The sequence below is a fragment of the Rana temporaria genome, chromosome 1 (genome assembly GCF_905171775.1).
Source record: "Rana temporaria chromosome 1, aRanTem1.1, whole genome shotgun sequence".
NCBI classification, from domain to species: Eukaryota; Metazoa; Chordata; class Amphibia; order Anura; family Ranidae; genus Rana; species Rana temporaria.
In genome coordinates, this window is record NC_053489.1 from 189037752 (window position 1) to 189052499 (window position 14748).

The following is a 14748-nucleotide window of genomic DNA, read 5'->3' on the forward strand; positions in this document are numbered from 1 at the left end:
GATTATTAATATGATTCATCATGCTGAAAAAACCTGAACGCCTTCTCTGCTCCTAGCATTGGATGCAGAAAAGGCATTTGATAGTACAATAGATATATAATGCCAGTGTACTCTATCAAAATGTGGTTTCTCAGGAGACACTTCATCAGCTATACTAGCACTTTACGCATGTCCTTCAGCACAGGTATACACATCAAGTGTTTTGTCGAAACCATTTAGCATCTCTATTGGAACTCGACAGGGGTGTCCTGTATCCCCCACAATATATAACTTAGTTATAGAACCAGTGGCAGAAGCTATCTGAGGATCTCCACACAAAATAAATCTATTTGCCGTTGACATTATATTAATGCTAGGACTGCATATTCATAATCAATTAGTTGGCCGATTATTGTTTTGATTAATCGATTAATCGGATAATAGCCTTAAAAAAAAAAAAAAATTTGCATTTTAAATATTTTTTTGGCCCAATTTGTTGTTGGGCAGATTACAAAACACAAATTGCCGCAAAAACACATTGCATGCTTTTCTGCAGCTTCTCCATTGTAAATTGAACAAAAAAAATGAAAAATAGCACCGTTTTGCGTTAAAAAGTCCTTGCCCTTTCCAAATACGCAGCAGCTGAAAAAAAATCATAGAGGTGAACGTGTCCCAAAGGAAAACATGTAAATGAACTGTAGTGAACTGTGACCCAGGCCTGAGATGTTTAGTAACATAATGGGGTTAAAAAAAACTAAAATAAGTACAAAAAGAGCAGATAATCGCTACTGTAAGGGGTTCATTTATTTACTGTGGGACAGTGAAAGTAATAATTACAGTAGTGATTTTCTTTTTTGTACTATAAAGGGCTAATTTTTGTTTTTTTTAACCCCATTATGTTACTGGCCGATTAATCGATTATGAAAATTGTAATCGATTAATTTCATAATCGATTAGTTGTTTCGGCCCTAATTAATGCTAAAATTTCTCCCCATAGCATACCATGTACTACAGCAATTTAGCGACATTTCGTACTACAAGAGGAATAGGGATGAGCCAAACCCCCCCCCCCCCCTCCCCCGGTTCGGTTTGCAGCAGAACATGCGAACAGGCAAAAAATGTGTTCGAACACGCGAACACCATTAAAGTCTATGGGACATGAACATGAAAAATCAAAAGTGCTAATTTTAAAGGCTAATATGCAAGTTATTGTCATAAAAAGTGTTTGGGGGCATGGGTTCTGTCCCAGGGCACATTTATCAATGCAAAAAAAAGTTTTAAAAATGTAAGTTTTTTTCAGGAGCAGTGAGTTTAATAATGCTTAAAGTGAAACAATAAAAGTGAAAAAATCCTTTAAATTTCCTATCTGGGGGTGTCTATAGTATGCCTGTAAAGTACCTCATGTTTCCCATGTTTATAATAGTCCCTGCACAAAATGACATTCCTAAAGGAAAAAAAGTAATTTAAAACTACTCACGGCTATAATGAATTGTCGTTTCCCGGCAATACACAAAGTCATTAAAAAAAACAACATAGGTTCCCCCCAGTCAATTACCAGGCCCACTTTGGGTCTGGTATGAATATTAGGGGGAACCCTAAACCAAAAAAAAAAATGCGTACCAGACCCTTATCCGAGCACGCAACCTGACAGTCCGCAGAAAAAGATGGGGGCGAGAGAGCGCCCCCCTCCTGAACCATACCAGGCCACATGCCCTCAACATGGGGAGGATGTCTCCATGTTGATGGGGAGGATGTCCCCATGTGTATGGGGACAAAGGCCTCATCCCCACAACACTTGCTCGTGGTTGTGGGGGTTTGCGGGCAGGGGGCTTATAAGAATCTGGAAGCCCCCTTTAACAAAGGGGACCCCCAGATGCCGCCCCCCTATGTGAATTGGTAGAGGGGTACATTGTACCGGGGCGCGACCCGTCTGACAGCTGTTTTATAACCGGGGGCGTGGCCACCCATTATGTGGATGGGTGACCCCGCCCCCTCTGACGCTACAGGGTTTTCTGGTGGTTTCCCCGTGTCACGGGTGACCCCACCCCCTCTGACACATCACGAGAAACCCCTGTTGCATCAGAGGGGGTATTGGAACACGTCCACGTCACGGGTGGCCCCGCTCTCAGTTATAAAACAGCTGTCAGACGGGTCACGCATCATTCGGCCAGGAGTCTCCTATGGAGGCGGTATAGTTCGTAGTGGCGGGTTGGACTAGAAGGATTACGCTACTGGAATTTTTTTTTTTTTTTTATTAAAGGACTTGTCCCAACTTTGTTTGTGTGTTTTTTTCCCTTTTTCTCACTTTTTTGGGTGAAATGGTAGGGGTACGATGTACCCCGTTACCAATTCACATAGGGGAGGTGGCATCTAGGGTCCCCTTTGTTAAAGGGGGCTTCCAGATTCTGATAAGCCCTCTGCACACAGACCCCCACAACCACCACACAAGGATTGTAGGGATGAGGCTCTTGTGCCCATCAACATTGGGACATTTTCCCCATGTTGAGGGCATGTGGCCGTGTAAGGTTCTTTTCCTGTGGTCTGCCAGGTTGCGTGCTCGGATAAGGGTCTGGTATTTATTTTTTGGGGGAACCCCACACCATTGTTTTTTTTTACATTTTGGCGTGGGGTTCCCCTTAAAATCCATACCAGACCTGAAGGGCCTGATAATGGAATTTGGGGGGACCCCCACGCATTTTTTTTCGTTCTTTCAATTACTTTTATCTGTATTGCCGGGATCCGACAATTCATTATAGCCACGAGTAGTTTTGAATGACTTTTTTTCCTTTAGAAATGCCATTTTGTGCAGGGACTGTTATAAACATGGGAAACATGTGCTACTTTACAGGCATACTATAGACACCCCCAGGTACGGAATTTAAAGGAATTTTTCACTTTTATTGTTTCACTTTAAGCATTATTAAACTCACCCTCTCCCCGAAAAAACTGCAGTTTTTAAAACTTTTTTTGCATTGATACATGTCCCCTGGGGCAGGACCGGGGTCCCCAAACACTTTTTATGACAATAACTTGCATATTAACCTTTACAATTAGCACTTTTGATTTCTCCCATAGACTTTTAAAGGGTGTTCAGGAGCTTTCTAATTTGCCGCGAAATTGTTCGCTATTTGGCGAACGGGTAAACAGCCAGGGGCAGATCCACAAAGCACTTACGCTGGCGTATCTCAAAATGCGCGGCGTAAGTGTAAATATGCGCCGTCGTATCTATGCGCCATATCCTCAAAACGAGATACGCTTGAAAAATAGGTTTTTCCGACCGACGTAATTTTTCTCTAATCGTGCTCATCGTGGGCGCAAAAAGACGCTGGACGCACCATTGTTTTGCTATGCAAATATGCAAATGAGGGAGATACGGCGATCCACGAACATACGCGCGCCCGACGCGGGGTACGCGCGCCGCGCATAGGTCATACGTCCAGTCTAAAGTTACCCCTCATAAAAGCAGCTTTAACTTTGCACCAGACGTGTGCAGGTCAGCTTCAGCAGCACCGTTAGGGACGAGCTGAGCATCCACACTTGCAGGACAACAATCTGTATGCCAACATGCCAGGGGCATCCATGGTCATAGCTATACTACTGGCTTTAGATGCGCGTAGAAGGAGGAGGGCATGGGAGAGGATATACCGACCACGCAGAAACGTCTTTGGCATGTGTGATTCGGAGGTGTATCGCATCTTCAGATTCAGCCCTACTGCCATCCTGGAATTAGCCACAACCCTGAAAGATGACATCACCAGCCAGACACACCGCTCACATGCAGTGGAGCCACTGGTCAAGGTACTGGCAACACTCCATTTCCTTGCCAGTGGCTCGTTCCAGCGTACAAGTGGAGCTGTGGCTGGGATGGCACAATCCTCCATTAGCAGATGTGTGCACCAGGTTGTCCCCGCAATCCTCAGACACATGGCCAACCAAATCATCAGACCCACCCAGGAGCATCTGCGGGTGAAGGCAATGCGGGATTTCGTCAGAATTGCAGGATTCCCATGCACCGTGGGGGCCATTGATTGCACACATGTGGCACTACGGCCCCCCCATGACACAGAGCACATATACCGCAATCGGAAGCATTGGCATTCCATCAACGTACAGGGGATAGCCGATGCCCAATGCCTCATATGGCACGTCCGTGCCAAACACCCAGGGTCCAGCCACGACAGCTACATATACCGTCAAAGCCCCATCCCAGGAGAATTTGAACAGAACGTGTATGGGGACAGCTGGCTGGTTGGTGAGTGACATGGGTGTCAGGCATGACTGTCCGCCCCCATGATGCAGACATCACGAGGGGCACATGCATGACTAACATCCCTTCCAGGTGACTCTGCATATGCACTTGGACCCCATCTCATGACTCCATTCCCGAATCCCCAAACCCCAGGAGAGCAAAGATACAATGATGAACACGCACGTACCTGTGGAGTGGTGGAACGCACCGTTGGCCTCCTGAAGTCCCGTTTCCGATGCCTGGAAAAGTCTGGGGGTACCCTGTTGTATTCCCCAAACTTCGTGTGCCAGATCATCGGGGCATGTTGCATGCTGCACAACTTCGCCATGAGAAAGGGCCTGGAGATTGACCTACATGATGACCTGACCCCCGAACCAGACCTAACTGAGGGTACCCCGTGTTCTGAGGGAAGAGCAGTCAGGAGATGCCTCACAGAAGGCATCTTTGCACGTTAAACACACACATTCTTCATGGCACAAGGAGAATGCACGCATGCACACCACTGTGGTCCCTAGCACACACACCCCACCTCCTCATCAAATTGAATTAGCCCAAGTCCACCATTCAGGACTTGGAAGCAGCAACGCCACCCCAAGGCTCCAATTATGTTGCTGTACATTCATACACCAATCACACGGAGCTGGGGATCACTTCTCCCTGGTCCTGGGGATCACTTCTCCCCAACAACCGAGGGTGACACCCCTTTTCCGGCAGGAATGTCACCTCCACATTCATACACCATTCACACTGTAGCCTGCACTACTAACCGTGAGCTTGGGCTACCAAAAAAAAAAAAAAAACTCATAACCTGAGTATAATATAAAACTAAACATAAAACACTCATAAACTGAGTCAAACATAAAAAGAAACAAAAAAACTTAACGGCGCTGCCGTGCCCCACGCCTGCCGTGGCCACGGCCACAGCCCCAGCTCCTCATGGGAGACTCATTGGGGGGGGGGAATCAAGAGGAGGAGCATCCCCTGGTCTCTGCACGCCTGGCGGCCTGCCCTCCAATGCCAGGGCGATGCGGGTGAGGATGGCATTGGTGCCCTCCTGCAGCATCACCCCCGCCTGGATGGCTGCAGTATTGTCCCTGACAGCCTCTGTCAGGGCTTGTACCTCCTCACCCATGCCTGCTGTGGTGGCCTGCAGATCAGCCAGGCAGGTGACCACAGCTGAGGATCACAGATCAGCCAGGCAGGTGACCACAAATCCTCCACAGCTTCCTTCACAGAGGCCATGCTTTGGGCCATGCGGTCCATACTACGGACAACCTCACCCAGATCATTAATCTTCTTAAATATGTCATTGGGACTCCTGGTCTCACTCCCCATTGCATTGATATCATCTGCAATCTGTGCCAGGATCTCCCTCCTCCTGGCCTGGGAGGTATTGGCACTCTCTGGCCCATGGAGATACCGATCATTCTGGGCCATGTCTGGGTGTATTTATGCCCTGGGCGTATCTCACTAATTACGCCGGGCCTAGTTCGTATCTCACTGATTACGCCGGGCCGAGTTCTGAGCATGCGCAGAGAGGCACTGAACATAGTCAGCGTCATGGCGCATGTGCCGTCCGTTCGGCCCTTCATTTGCATGGGGTCACGGCTCATTTCAATTGAACATGCCCACTTCCTTCCTACTTTCAATTACACCGGCTTACGCCTAGGAATTTACGTTACGCCGGCGCATCGTGGGGCGCAAAATATTCTGAGGATACGGTACTTGCCTCTCTAAGTTGAGCGGGCGTAACGTAAATGAGATGCGCTACGCCGGCCTATATATGCGCCGATGTACGTGGATCTGCCCCCCAATGTTTAAGTCAAACTCATGTTCGATCCGAACATAAAGCTCATCCCTAAAGATGAACACTTTGAAATCAGTAATCTTAGACATTGGAGTAAAAAGCTCAACTTTACATACATACCCTTAAGTCCCAACTCCGTTCCCATGGATCAAGGAAGGAGTGAAATATTTGGGCATTACTCTAAGGCCCCGTACACACGACCGAACATGTCTGCTGAAACTGGTCCGCGGACCAGTTTCAGCAGACATGTTCGGTCGTGTGTAGGCCCGAGTTGACAGGATTCCAGCATACATTTGCCCGCCGGGCCTTTTTCCAGCGGGCAAATATTTCCTAACTTGTTTTAAAACAGCCCGCTGGAATCCTGTCCGCTCGGACATGTTCGGTCATCTGTACAGACCTACCGTACATGTCCGAGCGCCCGCCATCCCTCGCATGCGTCGAATGACTTTGACGCATGCGTGGAAGCATTGAACTGGCAGGGCCGCCCACGTCGCCGCGTCATCGTTGCGGCGACGGCGCGGCCACGCCCCACATATTGTTTACGCGTGGATTTCTGTATGATGGTGAGTACAGCCACCATACAGAAATCCCCGGGCAGACATGTACGGTGAAAACGGTCCGGCGGACCGGTTTCATCGTACATGTTTGCTTGTCTGTACGAGGCATTACAGTCAGCACTTCCCAATTCATCTCTCTTGATATTGCACCTCTATTAACGAAAATTTCGAATGAACTAAATTGAATCTCCCAATTTTAACTGTCATGGGGTGGTAGGTAGGGATGAGCTTCGTGTTCGAGTCGAACCCATGTTCGACTCGAACATCGTATGATCGACCGTTCGTCGAAATACGAACGTTACGGGCCGTCACGGCCCATAATTCACTGCGGCATTGCAGTGCATTGCTGGCTGATGATTGACCAAGCATACACTATGACCCGCATGCTTTACCAATTGAGCTCTAAGAAGAAAAATGTTACTGCGCTGATCTAATTATCCAGAGGTATTTAATCTCTGGGAATATGGACATAAGTGAAATATCAGGGCCACAATGTACCCAATCTTAAGTGTGAATAACCTGAATACAAACAATAAAAAATATAAGAAATATATGAGTCATACAAATGTGACACAGTGATTTCAAACTTGAATCATATATCTAGATCAGTGTGTCAGCATACAATCCATATGCCACAGTGCTTCTATGAGAAAAATGGCTGTTGCTGCTACTGACCAACCAAATAGTGAAAACAATACGAAAGATATTACAAAAAAATATATTATATATATATATGTGTGTGTAAAAACCCAATATGCAGTACGCCAACTGCACCGTGAGTTGTCCAATAACCGATATTGGAACAAAATAAAATAAATATCAATAAAAGTGAAATAATTATCAAACAACCATACAAATGTGCAATGTGCTGGCTGCACTTAAAAATAGTCCAAATGACAGGCAATCTTGCTCTTATACAATAGGTTCCAGCAAACACAAGGTTCAATGTTGGTAATGCTGTGTACAGGAAAGTGCCGCTATCTCTTCCACCCGACAAAGATGTGCCACCATCACCAATGGTTAAAATCAACACTCACCAGACCCCAGATATTATTAGGCTCCAAAGTGGTGTCTTTTCTTTGTCGGTCAGTGGGTGTTGCCTCCTTTTCCCTTTTACAAGGTGTCATCAATTCCTCAAAAACAAGGGGCTCATCATGGTGTAGTATATTAAAATATGTATTTATTTAAAAAAGGTAAAAAAATATAACACTTACAATATAAAGTGCCTCTGACCGGCACTGAGTGTCTTTGGCAGTGTCAACCGTTAAAAGCCGCTGACCAGCATTTAAGTGGCGTCCTAAGAGGTGTGCTTGCTCCGCATGTATTGCTACAAGGGGTCCGTGCGCGCTGGTGTGCTGCACCCTCAATGTGTGTGTCCAAACAGCCTCTACGCGTTTCGCTAGTTGCAGTAGAGCTCTCCTGACGACGCAACTAGCGAAACGTGTAGAGGCTGTTTGGACACACACATTGAGGGTGCAGCACACCAGCGCGCACGGACCCCTTGTAGCAATACATGCGGAGCAAGCACACCTCTTAGGACGCCACTTAAATGCTGGTCAGCGGCTTTTAACGGTTGACACTGCCAAAGACACTCAGTGCCGGTCAGAGGCACTTTATATTGTAAGTGTTATATTTTTTTACCTTTTTTAAATAAATACATATTTTAATATACTACACCATGATGAGCCCCTTGTTTTTGAGGAATTGATGACACCTTGTAAAAGGGAAAAGGAGGCAACACCCACTGACCGACAAAGAAAAGACACCACTTTGGAGCCTAATAATATCTGGGGTCTGGTGAGTGTTGATTTTAACCATTGGTGATGGTGGCACATCTTTGTCGGGTGGAAGAGATAGCGGCACTTTCCTGTACACAGCATTACCAACATTGAACCTTGTGTTTGCTGGAACCTATTGTATAAGAGCAAGATTGCCTGTCATTTGGACTATTTTTAAGTGCAGCCAGCACATTGCACATTTGTATGGTTGTTTGATAATTATTTCACTTTTATTGATATTTATTTTATTTTGTTCCAATATCGGTTATTGGACAACTCACGGTGCAGTTGGCGTACTGCATATTGGGTTTTTACACACACATATATATATATAATATATTTTTTTGTAATATCTTTCGTATTGTTTTCACTATTTGGTTGGTCAGTAGCAGCAACAGCCATTTTTCTCATAGAAGCACTGTGGCATATGGATTGTATGCTGACACACTGATCTAGATATATGATTCAAGTTTGAAATCACTGTGTCACATTTGTATGACTCATATATTTCTTATATTTTTTATTGTTTGTATTCAGGTTATTCACACTTAAGATTGGGTACATTGTGGCCCTGATATTTCACTTATGTCCATATTCCCAGAGATTAAATACCTCTGGATAATTAGATCAGCGCAGTAACATTTTTCTTCTTAGAGCACTATTGACCCCCACTAAGGGCACACAGTACTGCAGCAGATCACAGTTCACATTTATTTATTTCCTTTGCGCCGGTGACACTCACAACCAAATGCTTTGCCAATTACAGCGCGCAAAAAACGGAGAGCCATAATTGGCCAAAGCCAGGGTTTAGTACACGGCCCACACTATAAAAGGCTGCCTGCAGGTCGGCCTTGTGTAGTGTGTTACGGTGGTGGTAAAAGACAGACACAGAGGGAGAGAGAGACAGTGTCATTTTTTCTAGGTAGCTAGAGCAGGCAGGCTAGTCAGTTAAAGTTACATTGTGTAGAGGATATATTTGCATCCCAGGTGTTGTACATATATTTATACACTGTATAGTTTAGCTAGATCAGCTATTCCTAATTTACTGGCAGGCAGTTGATTGTGCTAGCTGCAGTATTCTCACGTGGTGTATTGCCTGTGACCTCTGTAGTTTGCACCTAAAGCTATTTGGTGTGTACTGGCCGTGTCCTCTGTAGTTTGCACCTAAAGCTACTTGGTGTGTACTGGCCGTGTCCTCTGTAGTTTGCACCTAAAGCTACTTGGTGTGTACTGCACGTATCCTCTGTAGTTTGCACCTAAAGCTACTTGGTGTGTACTGGCCGTGTCCTCTGTAGTTTGCACCTAAAGCTACTTGGTGTGTACTGGCTGTGTCCTCTGTTGTTTGCACCTAAAGCTACTTGGTGTGTACTGGCCGTGTCCTCTGTAGTTTGCACCTAAAGCTACTTGGTGTGTACTGCACGTGTCCTCTGTAGTTTGCACCTAAAGCTACTTGGTGTGTACTGCCTGTTTCCTCTGTAGTTTGCACCTAAAGCTACTTGGTGTGTACTGCATGTGTCCTCTGTAGTTTGCACCTACAGCTACTTGGTGTGGACTGCACGTGTCCTCTGTAGTTTGCACCTAAAGCTACTTGGTGTGTACTGCACGTGTCCTCTGTAGTTTGAACCTAAAGCTACTTGGAGTGTACTGCCCGTATCCTCTGTAGTTTGCACCTAAAGCTACTTGGTGTGTACTGCCCGTGTCCTCTGTAGTTTGCACCTAAAGCTACTTGGTGTGTACTGCACGTGTCCTCTGTAGTTTGCACCTAAAGCTACTTGGTGTGTACTGCCCGTGTCCTCTGTAGTTTGCACCTAAAGCTACTTGGTGTGTACTGCCCGTTTCCTCTGTAGTTTGCACCTAAAGCTACTTGGTGTGTACTGCCCGTGCCCTCTGTAGTTTGCACCTAAAGCTACTTTGTGTGTACTGCATGTGTCCTCTGTAGTTTGCACCTAAAGCTACTTGGTGTGTACTGTACCATCATCAGAGTCTTCAAAACGCTGCACATCCTCCTGCAGCATGTACCCAACTCTGTGATCAAACATTTCGGGGGACTCCTCATGCGGACATGGTGGGGCTAGGGAAGGAGTGACTGATGCCATTGAGCCAAGGGAAGAGGCTGCGTTGCCAGCTGCTTTGCCAGACAAAGTACCCTGAGCCTTGGTCATCCACTCTACCAAGTCTTCCGCATGTTGCGGCTCAACACAGCCATCTGCCGAATAAACGACAAGCGTGTCCCACAGCCACGTGCTGATGTGGATGCACCGTGTCCATGACCAGCACTGTTTCCTCTAGATGCAGAGCCTGCTTACCCTCTTTTATCGGCTTGTGACTGTCTGCCTCTCTTTGTTGTCCTTCCAGACATACTAATGGCCTGCAGGGAGATGTAGCTGCACAAAGCTGGGATGTGTGCATATATATATATATACACACACATATACTGATTATACTGCAGCTAGCAGAATCAACTGCCTGCCTGTAGTATTATTAGTATGAGAACACCAGCAATCGTCTTCAGTTAACTTTAGTTGCACACTGTGCAAAGGACACAGTACACTAAGTGAAAATACCTGCAGCTCCCTGCCTGTGGTATTAGTATGAGAACACCAGCAATTGTATTCAGGTAGCCTTAGGTGCACACTGTGCAGAGGACACAGTACACTCAGTGAAAATACTTGCAGATCCCTGCCTGTGGTATTAGTATGAGAACACCAGCAATTGTATTCAGGTAGCTTTAGGTGCACACTGTGCAGAGGACACAGTACACCAAGTGAAAATACTTGCAGATCCCTGCCTGTGGTATTAGTATGAGAACACCAGCAATTATATTCAGGTAGCTTTAGGTGCACACTGTGGAAAGGACACAGTACACTAACTGAAAATACTTGCAGCTCCCTGTCTGTGGTATTAGTATGAGAACACCAGCAATTGTAGTCAGGTAGCTTTAGGTGCACACTGTGCAAAGGACACAGTACACTAACTGAAAATACTGCAGCTAGCACAACCACCTGTCTGCCTGTCAGTATATTAGGAAGAGAATACAGGAACGCATCCAGCTAAACTGAATACAGTGTATAAATATGTATACAACACCTGGGATGCATATATATCCTACACACTGTAACTGCAGCTAACTGAATCACCTGCCTGCTCTATCTAACTCAATTGAAATTACACTGTCTCTCTCTCTCTCTGTCTGTCTTTCACCACCACCGCAACACACAACACAAGGCTGCCACACAGGCGGCCTTATATAGTGTGGGGCATGTACTAAACCCCCTGAGACATAATTGGCCAAAGCCACCCTGGCTTTGGCCAATTATGGCTCTCTTTGCTTATGACGCTGTGATTGGCCAAGCATGAGGGTCATAGTGCATGCTTAGCCAATTATCAGCCAGCAATGCACTGCGATGCCACAGTGAATAATGTTTGAAATTCGGCAAACGGACAAACAGACCGAAGTTCGAGTAAAACATGGGTTTGACTAAAACTCGAAGCTCATCCCTATTTGGGAGCATCAGGATGGGTCACAATACTTGCCCAACTGCTTGCAGGGAGATTTCCAAACGTGTTTATTATGGATCTAAATAGTTCAAAAACATATTAACAATTGCAAGCAATTTTCAGTTACAGAGCCATTACTTTTGGTCTACCTCAGTGCTTCTCAATTCCTGTCCTCAGGACCCACTGACAGGCCAATCTTTAAGTATTACCTTGGGGAGATGCAGACTAGAATACTGCAATCACTGAAATGTATTTCAGTTATCTTGCAAACCTAGCCTGTTAGTGTCACGTACCTGGTGGTGAGCCCGATATAGCAGAGGGAGGCCTTCCTTTACGGCTCCTACTCTCGGACCCTGGTAAAGTAACAGAAGGCGCAGGAGTGAGGAGTGGTACGAGTGCCTGGCAGGATCAACAGAGGTAGAGGTAATCCGGACGTTCAGGAACTCCTCAGGAACTGGGAAACAGGAGCTGAAGCAGCTGACAGGCTAGGCAGACAGGAACTGGATCACTGGACCGGAACCATGAACAAACAGGCTCAGTTCAGCAGACTGGACTGGAACCAGGAACAGACAGGAATCGTTCAGCAGACTGGAGCAGACTGAACTGGAACCAGGAACAGACAGGAACCATTTAGCAGACTGGACTGGAACCAGGAACAGACAAGAATCGTTCAGCAGACTGGAGCAGACTGGATTGGAACCAGGAACAGACATGAATCGTTAAGCAGACTGAAGCAGACAAGATGGTCAGACAGGCTGGGTCGGTTATCAGGCGGTCGGGGAGGTACAGAAGTGCAGACAGAAGTATAGTCAGAACAGGCCAACGATCAGGTGCAGGAGGATGGCTGGAATCGTCACAGGTAAGCCGGGGTCTTTCACAGGTTAAGTCACAGATCAGGTTTCAGGTACACAAACGCTGTAGAGCAGACAGCGAGAATGGTATGTGACAGGCCGGCTTAAATAGCCCGCCTGGAGCCAACAGAGGTGTGCACACGCACGTGCATGCGCGGTTGCAGCTGTGATCGGGAACTGTAGAGTCTGAGGCGCCTGTTTCTGGCAGGATCTTCATGACAGTTAGTGGGTCCTGCAGACAGGAGTTGAGAACCACAGATCTACCCTGTATATTTGTGTAATTTTTACACAAGGAAAAAAAATGTGCTATTACTACAGCACTGAAAATTAATAAAGTTTTTCCTGGATACTTAGGGCCAAATCCTCAAAAGAGATACAACGGAGTAACTGCTGTTACTCCGTCGTATCCCTGGTCCTAACTATGGAACTGATCCACAGAATCAGTTTCCCATAGTTAGGACGAAGATCCGACATGTGTAATTGAATTACACTGTCGGATCTTAGGATGCAGTACCGCATCCGCCGCTGGGGGCATTTTGCGTCGAAATGCCGCCTCGGGTATGCAAATTAGGACTTACGGAGATCCACGAAGCTTTTCAGCTTCGTTTTTTCTCTGTAAGTTTTATTTTGCAAACGCAAAATTTGGGCTGCTTTTACAAGGTGTAAACTGTTTACACCTTGTAAAAACAGACCTTTCTTGCTAGCGACGCAATTTTTTTTTAATCTGAATTTTTTTTTTGGCGCCGTATCTTTTTTTTTACCCGACGCAACTTTATTTTCCCGTCGCGATCCACAAAGCCCGACGTACCGTAATTTCGCGCTATGCACGTCGGGAAAATGACGTCACGAGCATGCGCAGTACGGCCGGCGCGGGAGCGCGCCTCATTTGAATCGCCCCCTGGAGAAGAGGAACGCCTTGCGCTGGCCGGATTTAAGTTACACCGCTCAAAATTTTTAGGTAAGTGCTTTGTGGATCGGGCACTTAGGTAGAAATTTTGCGGCTGTGTAACTTAAATAGGAAAAATTACGTTGCGCCGCTTCTTTGTGGATTACCCCCTTAATACCTAGCAGTAAGTCCAAATCCTACTGGAATTGTCACTAATGTCAATCCAATCCATCAGTTGGATAATAGAGAAGAATAAATAGAGAGCAGCCACTTGTACACATAGCTGCTGATTTGCAGAGCATGCTATAAAATACACTTCAGTCCCATTTCCTGATGATACCATCTTCTTTCTTGACGCTGATGTGGAAACCCACTATCTGCAGTATTTGCTTTTGGGCCATAAGCTGCTTATAATTCCCCAGTCTTTGCTTGACTGATCAAGGAAAAGCGAGGTGTTGTTGCAATGAATTAATATCTCAATTATTCATCTACTTATGACTTGTTCTTCAATGGAATACCAAATGTGCTGGAATATTTTCCCTAGGCACAAGAATGAAGCTTCTGTGACATATGATATGCTGCAACCTGTGATTCGCTACTTGGACACAAGCCAGCTCCACAAAGGTCTCCTGGTTACCTTATGGCAGAGCTCAGATAAAGCAGAACAGTCTGGTTTCGTCAGCCTGTTCACGCCACTTAACATTTCCTTTTCTATCCAAGTAGCATATTTTTATCTCTCTCCTATTCATCATTTTTTCTAGTACAATGTCACAATGCATTTTATTTTGTGCTTTTCATTAAAATATTTTTGTGTAGGATTGGAACAAGCATGTCTAATTCTGTATGCTATATAAGAAATGCTTTTAATATGCTCACATCAAATATAAGAATTAAGGCCTATTATAAAGAATGAAAAAAAATTGTCTTGTTTCAACCTAGGGTAGGCCATACATTATGCAAGTTGAAGGAAAAAAATAGCTTGGTTCCCCAATCAAAACAGTTAATGTTGGTGGTGGAACCCCTCCCACTGTGTCATTATATACTGGCAGTGGGATGTTTCCTTGCTGTCAGAATACAATGATATCTGCCGACAGCTATAGCTACCTGCTACCATTTACCTTAATGTTTTCCTCATTCAAAAAA